The 14,502-nt window shown below is 38.7% G+C and overlaps 1 protein-coding gene across 1 annotated transcript in view; it reads right to left on the bottom strand.

The window, feature by feature from the left end:
- LOC111520902 (vacuolar protein sorting-associated protein 13B) overlaps positions 1-14,502 on the bottom strand; it is an 883,038-nt gene that overhangs the window by 187,384 nt on the left and 681,152 nt on the right. The window lies entirely within an intron of this gene.

Below are 14,502 nucleotides of genomic sequence, written 5' to 3'. Positions count from 1 at the left end.
GACGTAAATACTGAAGCTACTGACTACTACCCTCATATCTCAGGCACCACTGTGGTCCCAGGTACACAGAAAAAAACTGTTTATATCTCTGGCTGCTTGCTTAACTTGTCTTTCTCTTTTTTCAATAGACTGGATCTCATTATGTTGTCCAGGTTAGCCTCAAACTCCCAGGCTCAAGTGATCCTCCTGCCTCAGCCTCCTAAGTAGCTGGGAGTATAGGTGTGCACCACCGTGCCAAGCGCTAACTTTATTTTTGAGACTCAGACCTTGGACCACTTCTGCCAGCACACCCTTCTTGACTCTTGTTGATGAGTGAGGTGCCTCTCATCATTACTTTCAGAATATCCTGTGCATTTTGCCATTACCAGGCACCTATTGATATTATTTTTGTAGTTACCTGCTTAGGTATCTGTCATAGTTCAGTGAACTGTGAGCTCCTGGACTGTCCTATATTTTAATATTCTAAATACCTAAACTACTGTTTGGTCTACAGGAAGTACTAATTGAATGCTGAAGGCAGTAAAAATATTTCATTTCAAAATATGGTTCCCAAGTGTAATGAGTATTTTAAATTAAAAACTCTTAGAGATCAACAAGTGCTAGAAGAGATATTTCTGCTATCTATGATGAAACTGCCCCACCAAGGAGAGCAATTGTTCTTGTTCCCCTCCTTGTTATCTCATTATCCTCTACAGGGAAGAAGACCAAAAATGTAACCACACCTGAACAGTCCCTTTGTCAAGACTGTGACTGTCCCAAGGTCATTTGAGTTACAGAGAGAACTATTTACAAGTTATTCTCTGTTCTCTGATCCAGTCATTCTCCCTAGTAGTCATTTATTGCCCCTCAATAGAATTCCTGTTCTATCCCTTCCCATAACCTGTTTTACCAGCATCCGAGCCTTCATTCTTTCTGTGACCTTGAGACGGTATGTAAGTTTCTATACCTTGTTGTGATGCTGGGTGTTCACTCTGAAGGCTCCCATGTATATACATTAAATACATTTGTATGGCTTTTCTATTAATCAATCTGCCACATGTCAGTGATTTTCAGATAATCTTTAGGGGGCCAAAAGCCTATGGCCCCCACAATGTTTAATGATGTAATGAAGAAAATATGAATGAATGCAAGTCTGTCACTATTTTCTGCTGAACTCTCACAGGCTCATCAAATTAATTTATCCAAACAATCCATTAACTCCTCTCAGACATGCTGTATTCCCTGTCTTACTTAATGGTTCTATAATCCACCAAGTGGCTTTAGTCAGAAATCTGACTTTTTGACTCCTCATTTCATTCCTTCTTTCTCTGGTCCCAAGCCAAAAACTGATTAAGTTCTGTCAATTTTAGTTCTAAAACATTGCTTGATTCTAATCTTCCCTTCTCTCCAGCATTCCATCCAGTCCCTATTTTCCTCCACCATGTTTTTGATATCATTCAGTTTTTATAAAGTCTCCTAAATGGTTCCCCTGTCTAGACCAATTGTCTTTAGATTTAATCCAGTCTCCACAGAGTAATTTCCAAATAATTTGTTTTAAATGCAATCCTGAGTGGCTCACTCCTGCTTAAAACTCTTTATTGGCTTCTCCTTACGTAAGAAACAAAAGACCAAGCTCCTAAAAATAAATAAAATAAATAAATAAATAAAATGATAATAATAATTAAAAAGCAAGCAAGCAAGCAAGAAAGAGTTCTTGCCTTTCCTTATAATATCTGAGTTTGCAGAGCCCACTTCCCCCAACGCATGCTGTTGTATCACTAGGCCTTGTTCATATTGTTCCCTTTATCTAATGTACCCTTTCTTTGCCAGTCTAATCACTGGGATACTGCTTCAGCATTTTCTCCAAGAAGTTGATTCACAAGGCTAGGCCAGGAGGGAGGCAGAGCAAGACAGCTGAACAGAAGCCTCCACCAAACATCCTGCTCACAGCAACACCAAAATGAACAATTATCCATTAAAAAAAAAGGACCTTAATAAGAACCAAAAATCAAGTAAGCAATCACAGTACCTGTTTTTAACTTTGTATCACTGAAAGAGGTACTGAAGAGGGTAGGAAAGAGAGTCTTGAACTGCCAATGCCAACCCTCTTCCATCCCCCTAAGGGTGGCTCTGTGGCACAGAGAGAGAATCTGTGCATTTGCGGGCAGGAGAGCACAGTGATCGTGGGGCTTGGCATTGGAACTCATGCTGCCCTGTTACAGTGGAAATCAATACCAGGCAGAGCTCAGCTGGAACTCACAGAGGGAGCATTCAGACCATCCCTAGCCTGAGGAGAACCATCCTGTGGGCAGAACCTGAGTTCTGGCAAGCCTTGCCACTGCAGGCTAAAGTGCTCTGGGGTCCTACATAAACCTGAAAGGTAGTCTAGGCCACAAGAACTGCAATACTGGGATAAGTCCTGGTTGTGTGCTGGGCGAGGAGCCAGTGAACTTGGGGGGTATGCAATCCAGTCAAACACCAGATGGGGCAGCTAAGGGAGTGCTTGTGCCAATCCAATCCTCCTCCAATCCAGGCAGCACAGCTCACAGCTCTGGGAGAGGAGAGGGAGAGTAAAGGGGACTTGGTCTTGCAGCTTGGATACCAGCTCAGCCACAGCAGAATAAGGCACGAGGCAGAGTCCTGAGGCCTCCATTCCAGGCCCTAGCTCCCAGAGGACATTTGTAGACACACCCTGGGCCAGAAGGGAACCCATGCCTTGAAGACAAGGACTCAGTCCTTACAGGATTCATCACCTGCTGACTGAAGAGCCCTTAGGCCTTATGTAATTAGCAGCAGCACCCAGGCAATACTCACCATTGGCCTTGGGTGAGACACTCAAAGATATGCTGGTTTGAGCTGTGACCCAGCACATTCCCAGCTGTGATGGCTATAGGGAGGGACTCCTGCTTAAGAAAAGGAGACAGAAGAGTAAAGTGTAGTTTGTCTTGTAACTTAGGTACCAGCTAGCCCACAGTGGGAAAGAGCACCAAGTGGGTTCTTGGGATTCCCAATTCCAGGCCTTGGTTCTTGGATGGCATTTCATTTCTGGGCCTGCCCTGGGCCAAAGGGGAGCTCACTGCCTTGAGGAGTCTCAGGCCTGGCAGTATTCACCACAAGTTGACTAAAGAGCCCTTGGGCCTTGTGGGAACATCTGTGGTAGCCACGTAACACTCGCTGCATGCCTGGGATGGTGGTGGCCATGGGGAGAGACTCCATTGCTTGTGGAAAGGGGAGGGAAGAGTGGGATTTTTTTTTTTTTTTTTGTGGCTTGGGTGCCAGCTCATTCTCAGTAGCATGGAGCACCAAGTAGATTCCTAAGGTTTCTGACTCCAGGCCCTGGCTCCTGGACAGCATCTCTGGATGTACCTGGGACCAGAGAAATTTCACTGCCCTGTAGGGAAGGACACAAGCCTGGCAGGTTATAGAGCCCTAGGACCTTGAGTGAAGACAGGTGGATAGCCAGGCAGGGGTTATCATGAGCCTTGGGTGAGACCCAGTGCTGTGCTAGCTTCAGGTATGACTCAGCACAGTGGCCACCACTGTGTTTGTATTACCTTCCCTAGCCCCAGCTCCAGGCAGCTCAGTACAGAGAGACTCTGTTTGTTTGGGAGAAAGTAAGGGAAGAAAACAAGAGTCTCTGCTTGGTAATCCAAAGAATTCTTCTGGATCTTATTCAAGACCACCATGGTGGCACCACTGTGAGTCTGCAAGAGTCACAGAGTTACTGGGCTTCGGGTGCCTCTCAATGCAGATATGGCTGCAGTGACCAAAAACTTAGATCACAACACCCAAGTCTCTTCATATACCTGGAAAGCCTTCCTAAGAAAGAAAGGTACAAACAAGCCCAGACCATGAAGACTATAATAAATACCTAACTATACAATGCCCAGATACTGATGAACATCCAGAAGCATGAAAACCATCCAGGAAAACATGACTTCAACAAACAAACTAAGGTACCAGGGACCAATCCTGGAGAGACAGAGATACATGACCTTTCTTTCAGACAGAGAATTCAAAATAGTTGTTTTGAGGAAACTCAGCAAAATTCAAAACAATGCAGAGAAGGAATTCAGAATCCTATCGGATAAATGTAACAAAGAGATTGAAATAATTTAAAATAAGCAAAAATTATGGAGTTGAAAAATGCAACTGACATACTGAAGAATGCATCAGAGTCTCTTAACAGCAGAATTGATCAAGCTGAAGAAAGAATTAGTGAGTTTGAAGATAGGTTATTTGAAAATACACAATTGGAGGAGACAATGAGAATGAATGGGTGGTCCCTAGGGCTTAAGGCAACCCTTGAACAACAGTTAATAAGGAACTGGAGACCTCAGTATTAAACCCACAAGGAACTAGATTACGTGAATAATTGGAATGTGTTTGAAAGTAGATTCTATCCAGGAGCCTCCAGATTAGAATCCAGGCCAACTGACAGTCTGATTTTGGCTTTGTGAGACCCTGAACAGAGAACCAGCTGAACTCACCTAGACTTCTAACCATAGAATTGTGATATAAATTTGAGATGATAAATTTGTGTTGCTACATTTGTTGTAATTTGTTATGTATCAATAGAAAACTAATACAAATTCCATATGCACATTTGCCCACATGGCATTTCCAGTTTCAAAAGCAATTAAAATGAAGTTTCAAGATGTAGGTATATTTGTTGAAGTTTTGTTTATCTCCTCCCCCAAAGGAAAAATATCTAATATATCTTAAAAACATCTAATGGGGCCAGGCACGGTGGCTCATGCCTGTAATCCTAGCACCTTGGGAGGCCAAGGCGGGTGGATCACAAGGTCAGGAGTTCAAGATCAGTCTGGCCATGATGGTGAAACCCCATCTCTACTAAAGATACAAAAAATTAGCCAGGTGTGGTGGTGGGTGCCTGTAATCACAGCTACTTGGGAGGCTGAGGCAGAGAATTGCTTGAACCTGAGAGGCAAAGGTTGCAGTAAGCCGACATCATGACACTGCACTCCAGCCTAGGCAACAGAGCGAGACTCTGTCTCAAAACAAAAAACAAACAAACAAGCAAAAATTCCAAAAAACAAACAAACATCTAATGATGTTAGTTGCCTACTCCTTCTTTTTAAAAATTATTTCAAAGTTCTAGGAATGACGGAACCTGTCTCTTCCACTGAATGCAGTTACAAATCTGGCAATAAACCAGGTATAAAACCTACACAGAGCAGCTATTTGAGAATTCTGAAAAGTATATGGTAACAAGTAGATTGAAGAAGAAGACTAGAATTCAAAATACTACCAAAATGGTGAGGAGTTTCTAATTTTTCCTCCCCTACCTCCTTATTCTAGACGAATGGCAGCCCAAAGTCCAGAAGTGGATATCATGTGGAGATAGAGAGAGTACAAGGAGAGGCCCTCTATTTCTGGCTTCAAGGAGTGTGAGGGAATCTCCTAATGCTCAGGGGAACTAGGGAAATCTATTGTTTTCCTTCTTTCTTTTCTTCATTCCCCTGTCCTCCAGGAAACAGGAGAGAATACTTCTGAATTCATTTTATGAAACCGTCATTACGGATACCAAAAGTAGATGGAGAAAGTATAAAAAACAATGTACATGGATATTCCTCAAGAAGAGACATAAAAATCCTCAAAAAATTTAGCAAATCAAATCCATCAGCATACAGAACTAATGATGTACCACAGCCGAAATAGGGGTTGTCCTACAAGCCTTGGTCAATCAATGTAAAACTGTTAACAGTTTACAACAATAACAAAGATAGTATCAATTGATGCAGAAAACATTTTTGAAAAATTCAATATCCATTCATAATAACTCTAGGCAAACTATCAATAGAAGGAAACTTAACGTGATAAAGGCTATATATGAAAAGCCTAAACTTAACATCATCATTATGAAGAAATGAATGCTTTCCCCCTAAGAACAGAAACAAGGCAAGGATGTCTATTCTTATTATTCATACTCAACATAGTATTGGAAATCATAGACAGTGCAACAAGGCAAGAAAAAAGGGCATAAATAACAAAGAAAACAATGCCAATCTGCAGATGACATAATTGTCCATGTAGAAAACCCAACAAGAATCTACAGAAAAGCTCCTAGAATTAATAAGTGAGTTTGGCAGTTTTAGAACACAAGATCATCACACAAAAATCAATTGAGTTTCTATAAACTAACAAAAAAGCCTTAAAATAAAAGATAGTATTTATAACGTATCCAAATAAAAGGAACACAGGTATAAATCTAATCAAACGGTCATAGGATCTGTATGCTAAAAACTACAAAATGCTGATAATAAATTTTAAAAGACCAACATAAATAGAGAGACATACCATACACATACCATATTCATGAACTGGAAGGCAGACAACATAGTAAATGTATCAGTTTCTTCCAGATCTGTAGATTTCACACAATTCCAATAATAATCCCAGAAATATTTATTTTAAATATAGAAAAGCTGATTCTAAAATTTACATAGTAAAGCAAAGGAACTAGAATAACCAAAACATTTTTGAGAAAGAATAACAACACTGGAGGGCTCAAACTACCTGATTTTAAGACTTACTATCAGCTATTAGGATCAAGATAGTACAGTTTTGGAGAAGGAATATATATGTACCTCAGTGGAACAGAACAGAGTCCAGAAATAGGGTCCAAACAATTATTAGTTGATTTTTAAAATAGGTGCAAAGACAGTTCAATGGAGAAAGGTAGTTTACAGATGGTGTTGAACATCTGTATACGAAAAAAAAAGTACCTTAAACTCAACTTGTTTCATATGGTATACAAAAATTAACTCAAAATGAATCATGGATTTAAATATAAAATGTAAAATTAGAAAGCCTTTAAAGAAGAAAACAGGAGAAAATCTTCAAGTCTTAGAGTTGTGGCTTGGATGCCAGCTCATTCTCAGTAGAATGGAGCACCAAGTAGATTCCTAAGGTTTCTGACTCCAGGCCCTGGCTCCTGGACAGCATCTCTGGATGTACCTGGGACCAGAGAAATTTCACTGCCCTGTAGGGAAGGACACAAGCCTGGCAGGTTATAGAGCCCTAGGACCTTGAGTGAAGACAGGCGGATAGCCAGGCAGGGGTTATCATGGGCCTTGGGTGAGGCCCAGTGCTGTGCTGGCTTCAGGTATGACTCAGCACAGTGGCCAACAGCATTGTGGTGGCCACAGTGCTTGTGTTACCTTCCCTAGCCCCAGCTTCAGGCAGCTCAGTACAGAGAGACTCTGTACTGAGTCTCTTATACATGATAACCAAAAAGGCATAATTTATTTTAAAAATGTGTAAGTTGGACTTCATCAAATTAAAAACTTTTGCTCTGTAATGGGTAGTGTTAAGAGAATGAAAAGAGAAGCTATGTACTGGGAGAAAATATCTGCAAATTACATATCTGACAAAAGATTTGTGTCAAAAAAATATAAAAAAAGTATTATAACTCAGCAAAGAGAAAATAACGTAATTTTTAGATCCCAGAAGCTGGGATTACATGCATGTGCCACCATGCCTGGCTAATTTTTTGTATCTTTAGAAGAATGAGGTTTTGCCATGTTGGCTAGGTTGGTCTCAAACTCCTGGTCTCAAGCAATCTGCCCATCTTGGCCTCCCAAACTGCTGGGATCAAAGTGTGAGCCACTATGCTTGGACAGGACTAAATATTTTAGCAACAAGAAAATCTGAAGCAATCTTGGATCTCTGTCTCTCATAGTTTGTCCCAAAAGTCTCAGTGTGCTTTTAAACTTTAATAACTTCAGCAGCATAAAAATACCACAGGATGATTGAAAAAACATCACTTGAAAAGTTTAATTATTTAAATCTTTTATAGATTTATTTTGTTTTGTGCATTTGAACAGTGAATTTTTAATGTTAACTTTTTGTGGTGCTGGTTTCTGGATGACCCTTTCTCAGAGCAGTGGATTGGTAGGGGAGAGTTACTTATTTGGACACTTGGTCACTTGATCTATCTTTCCTATAAGGTTATGTCAAAAGGGTTTTTATGTATCAAAACTGCATTCTTTTGATTACCTTAAATTTAGTAATTTAGGATTACAAATGTAATCCCTCAGTCACTGAGCAGCAGTTGATGAAAGTTTTTAGAAAGTCTGAAAATCTAGTAGAGCTATATGTATTCCCAAACAATTGCTATGTTAACTTATTTATTTATTTTTCAAGACAGGGTCTTGCTCTCATGCCCAGGCTGGAGTGCGGTGGCATTATCCTAGCTCACTGCAGCCTCAAACTCCTAGACTCAAATGATTCTGTTAAGGCTTAATAAGAAACAAATTGTTATTTAAGACATTTAAGTAATTCACTTTTCAAATGTTTTTTGTATATTTGTTTCCATACAGGGCATACAGTGCAACCTCTGTACAAGACGTACGTTAGTTAGTAGGCCACAAAGTCCCTCACCCTGGACGGAATGAACCACATAGAGACAGCGCTGAGCCATATTTCTTGCAAAACACATTCTGTGCAATGTATGAACAGAGTGGCTAGGGCAGTCCCATTTGGGCAAGTTGGACAAGATGATAGGCCAAGAACCAAAAAAGCAGAGTTGAAATTAGGCTATATCGTAATACTAGGTATTCCTTTCAAAAGTACCAGGTCCACCAAAAGACAGGAGGCATGCACCAGAATGAGAACCATCACAAGTGAAACAGCACCATTTATTGTTGTATAAAGTTCATCAATATGTTTCTCTGAACTTTCACATCCTTGATCTAGCCAGTTTTTTGGGAGAAAATTAGTCTTCATTGCAAATATTTTCAGTCTAATGACAGGAAGATTATTTTTACAAGTAGAAAAAAATATGCAAAAATAGTGCCTGGTATTTTTCAACTTAAAAAATAAAAGTAAAAATTGAGCAATCCACATTTTCTGTTTTTTGATACTTTTAAAAAATTGATATAAATATTAATCTGATCATTAAGATAAAACATTAAAGAAATGGACTAGAACAGTTTTATTCAACAGAGATACACTGGGAGCTATAAAGAATAATGTTTTACAGGAACTGGAAATATAACTGGATAGGGAACCAGGCACAGACTGTTACTGTAAATTTTATTCCAATTATTATCGGATTCTTATGTTTAAGAGTTTAGAATTGTATTATAATCCTCATTGAACTTTAATAAATGGATTATTTTCAAAGTTTTGATTTTAGGAATATGCAGTAATAGAGAATATCCCAGCTGAGTCATCTATTTCTCTGCCAGATCTAATTTCTCACAATTTTCAGAACATATTCTGTATCTTCAAGTAAACCCATGCCTGCCAATTATTAGATCCTAATTACCCTTCAAAACTTTCTGAACAGCTACCAGGAAACAGAATGATGGAATGACTATCGAGTTAAAAGATTAGACAAATGCAAATAAATTATACTTACTTTATGCTCCTATCATCTTAGAGGATGACTTAATAGTGAAAGGAAAAGTATCATATTGTAATAATGAAATCAGAGAGGGAATTCAAGCCCCAGAGGTGATTCCCATAAGTTTATGTTAATGCACACCTTGTGGGGGACCAAACATCAACTGGAAAAGTTTCCTGAGAACTGTTCCAGCTCTTTTCTCATTTAAAACGTTCCAACTTTACTTGACCCATTAGTCATCATATTACTTACATTTATGATGTATTATGAAATCTATTACCAAAAACCCAATGAATTCAATATGGCTTGTTATACTCAAATCATAACATTTATGAAAGAAAACTTCTTTGTTAAGTGTTTCTTCCTTTGGAATTCTATTTGCAAAAGATAAAAAAGTTTTTAGACAAGCAAGGCTTACAAGAAAACATTCAGTGCATACATGGGCGGCTATGTACAGACATAGAAATGATGTTTTTATTCACCATCTTAGTAAATGCAAAACACAGAATTAACAAACCCATAATCAAGGTTGACCTTATGTATTATAATAACTCTGGTAAAAAATATTACTAGGTCATAGTACTTTTTTCTCTTATTCAGCAATTGAAATTCAGATTTTTGTTACAGTGTTCAAGTAAAGGTATTCATGATGACAGTGGACAAGGGAGACGGAGTATTCACAGGTATAAGAGCTAGAAAACCTGGAAAGCTGCCCATGACAATGAGATCAATGTGCTCTCCATTGAAGGTGTGACGTGTAAAGACCTCAGTGATGGCAGACATGTGTGCTTTAATTAATGACGGTATACAAAGTGGAACAGGCTATATGCTGTCTTATGTGCTATGAGGAAGCTTAGAGACATGAAATGAAAGGTTCTTGACCTGAATAAGTCAGCAGCAGTTCATGATACTTATCAATGGGATCTGGGCATCATCACTACTAGCAAAATTACTCAGAAACATATTTTTATGATCAAGCATTGACTTTCTAAATTTCATTATCCTCCCCAAATCACAATACAAACATTCTAATTATAGGGTAATTGCACCGATTTCTAAAGTAAATGTACTAAACTAAACTCATCAAAATAAGTTTCGCTCCCTCTTAGTAATAACCATAAGGGCTAACTATATTCCACTACTCCAACAATTTTGTACCTTTTTTGGTACCTATGTCTTCCTTTGTTGGTTTTACTATTTCAGTGATGGCATATACTCATCCTTGAAGACATATATGATTTTTAGAAACAGCCAAATGTTGTTTTGAGATAAATTTAGTGAAAATGTTATTACCAATCTGTTTATGAAAAAAGGAGAGATCAGCATGAATGGAAATGAAAGGGAAACTATTCCAGAAGAAAACAAGACTTAGGCTAATGTAATGGCAGCTCAGAATTAGAGTGGGCAAAGAAAAAGGGTGTAAGAATTCCAGACTAAGAAAACAACAAAGTTTAAAACATAGAGAAGCCAGTTTATAGAGGTTCTCACTGCCAATGGTGAGACAACTTGAGAATCATTAAAAATAATGAGTTCAAAACAATACCAAACAACATCAACTAACTGGCCACCATTCAAATATGCTAGAGAATGAACTCATTTTTGAAAAGGGATAAATAAAGGGAAAGAATTAAGCATTTATCCTGCCTTTTTGAATGAGCAATACTACTGAATACTCAAATAGTAGGTTGGGGAATGTTTCTCTTCAAAGAAGTATGCCAGCTAATACATGGAAAAGGAATGCTAGAATTAGAATATTACTATTTACAACCTCCAATAAATTTAGGCATTGAGCACCAATGGGTGCTAGCATCACAAAAAGAGAGAGCTTTGGACATTATATGCCTCCTGATTGAGCGATACAAAACATCTTGTAAAACAGTTTTGCTTAAAAAAAATCCTGAATCAGATTAAGCCAAATAAGCAATTTATATGTAAGAAATACAGTGGACAGGAGCACAGAGGGTTGGGGACTGAGGAGAGTTTTGACTGGATTAACTGAGGAAGGGAGGTAGTTAAGATTCAAATAAATTTGGCAGGAGAGGCAAGTCTAGCAAGGGCATAGAAGACAGCATTATTGAGTAAATAAGAGAATCTGAAGTTAGTGCTACCAGGAAACAGAATGAGGAAGTAATCAAGGATTAAACCTACACCAGAGAAGTAGCAGGCATAATGGAGGACTATTTCAAAGAAAAAAGTAGAAGTACTTGAAATAAAAATAAGAATGGCCTAAAGATGGTAGTAAATTGGGAGAGGACATGACCAGAAAATTTTTCCTATCATCAGCAGTTGTAAAAAAAGTTTGAAGACTATGCTAAAAGAAGAAGTGAGCAAGGAGAGAGAAGAAAGAAAATGACTTAATTTACTGTGAACATGTTTAAATAACAAAGCATACCTAATACTCATATGTAGAAATAGTCTTAGAGTTAAATATTAAGTCAAAAGAGCTGCATTTGGGAGTTGTCAACATAAAAGAGACTATTGCACAGGGATAAGAAAGGAAGGCTCAAGACTGTGTCAATGGAAAGGCATGGGGCTGGAGAGTTAGGAAAAAAAGAACTGCAGGCAGAAAGTTGGAAAGTTAGAGTTAGGATAAGCCAGACAATGTTCTTTATCTCTTCTTACTGGGCTTACTCCATGTTTCTAGGAAGATATTTCCCAATTACTCTCATTCTTTTCTGTAGAAGAAATAATTCTAACAGAATTAGGCTACATGAAGAAATAAAAAAAAATCTAAATAACTGCTACTCTACTGACTGCCCTGCGTGAGACCTAGTACCAGCCCCTACCTCCTTGCCACCTGCCCAACCAGCCTCTGTGACTCCTTGAGTTCTATTACTTAGCCAAGTCGTTCAGAGGTGTGATCCCTTGAGGGCACCATTTCAGCCGGGTAATTTTTCTCATTTCTTCCTAAAATAAAAGTTATAGTTTAAAAACAAAAGTTGAAATAATGAAAGACTTTTCCCTATTTTAAAATTCGTGGTCCATTCCCTAGTTGACATTCTGACATCAAGTTTACTGTTTCATTTGATAGATCACAGAGAAAACAAACTGTGATAATATTGTGCTGACACTGGAAATTGGAACCATAAAATTCAGGAAACGTAAAAGTCAAGGTCCTTACAGTTTCACTAACTAGTTTACATTTCTTAAATGTAGAAGATAGCCTGCTAGTATGGCTGTAAAACTGAATTAAGATAGAGGCAGGACTCTCATGATTAAGGTATAGGCCTTAGCTCAATTTCTGGCAAGAGAGAAGCAGCAGAGGATTAAATATCATTTAAAAATGATATTTTGGGCAAGATTAAAATAAATAAATTATTAAAATTAGCTTCTTCTTTTTTTCTTGTTTGAGATGGAGTTTTGTTCTTGTTGCCCAGGCTGAAGTGCAATGGCACGATCTCGGCTCACTGCAACTTCTGCCTTCTGGGTTCAAGCGATTCTCCTGCCTCAGCCTCCCAAGTAGCTGGGATTACAGGCGTGCACCACCACACCCAGCTAATTTTGTATTTTTAGTAGAGATGGGGTTTTGCCCATGTTGGCCAGGCTGGTCTCGAAATCCTGACCTCAGGTGATCCACCCATGGCAGCCTCCCAAAGTGCTGGGATTACAGGCGTGACCCACCACACCCAGCCCAAAATTAGCTTCTTAAAATATTTTATTTTGCTTTGAATCTTCTTGCATTTAAAAATTATATTATGAGGGTGGAGCAAGATGGTGGAATAGGACTCTTCAGCGATCATCCCCTCATAGCAACATCATTTTGAACAACTATCCACACAAGAAAATACCCTCACAAGAGCTAAAGAAATGAGGTGAGAGATCACAGTACCTGGTTATATCATAATAATATGAAAAGATGTACTTAAGAGGGTAGGAAAGACATTCCCTGTGTCAACTCTCCCCTATCTCCAAGTAGCAAATTCAGAGAGATACTATCTGCTTGGGGGAACTTGAAGGAAGTGAATGGAGGACTTTGTCTTGGTCTCCACCTCTGGGTCTGCCATAGTAAAAGCCAGCATCAGGCAGACTCCTATAGCCCCTTATTTAGGTCAGTACCAATGTACTGAGCCTCTTGACCTGTCCCAGTGGTGGGCAGGATACCATAGCCTCTGTGAAATAGACTTGATCACTGGCCTGAATCACTACCAGCTGTCTACAAGGCCTTTGGTTTCAGACAAACCTGAATGGCCATGGGCTTTGAGTATGCCCCAGCACTGTGCCAACCTTGGTGGCCATGGGATTCCATCCTGGTGTTGGGCTGGTGTGGCAGGCCTGAGTGTAGGGTGCCCTCTAAAGCTTCGATGGCTGTGGCAATCATGGATTTAGGGACAATGCCAGACAACATGACCAAAAAGTTCCAGACAGGCTTACTGTTGAAGGGCATTCCCAGACAAAGCCAGATTGCAAAGACTAGAATAAGAACATACTTCTTCAATGTCCAGACATTGATGCATGACCACAAGAATAAAAAAAAAAAAAAAAAAAACTATAAACATGACATCACCAAAGAAAATAGAGTGCTAGTGACCGACCCCCCAAAAATAGAGATATATGAACTGCTTGACAAATAACTCAAAATAAGTGCTTTAGGGAAAATCAATAAGCTTCAAGAAAATAAACAATTCAACAACATAAGAAAAACAGTAAGTGACCAGAATGAGAAATTTAAGAGATTGAAAGAACAATTTTTTAAAAACCCAGAAATTCCACAGCTGAAAAATACAATGAACTAAATGAAAGATGCAAAAGAGAATATAAACAGCAGAATTGATCAAGCAGAAGAAACAATCTATGAACTCAAAGACAGATTATTTGAAAATATACAGCCAAAAAATATACAGTAAAGGAATGAAGAAAGCTTACAAGATTCATGGGAGCATCAAAAGGGCAAATTCTTGGTCACTGGTATTCAAGAGGGAATAGAGATAGACAAAGGGGTAGAAAGCATATGCAAATAAAGAATAGCAGAACCCTTTCCAAACCTGGAGAAATATATAAATATCCAGGTATAAGAAGGTCAAAGGTCTTCAATCAGATTCAATCCAAGTAAGGTTACCCAAAGACAAATTATAATCAAACTATCAAAGATCAAAGACAAAGACAGGATCCTGAAATCAGCAAGAAAAAAGAAGCAAAGAATACAGAAGTAC

Source organism: Piliocolobus tephrosceles, chromosome 7 (genome assembly GCF_002776525.5).
Source record: "Piliocolobus tephrosceles isolate RC106 chromosome 7, ASM277652v3, whole genome shotgun sequence".
NCBI classification, from domain to species: domain Eukaryota; kingdom Metazoa; phylum Chordata; class Mammalia; order Primates; family Cercopithecidae; genus Piliocolobus; species Piliocolobus tephrosceles.
This window is presented reverse-complemented; position numbering and strand designations above follow the sequence as displayed.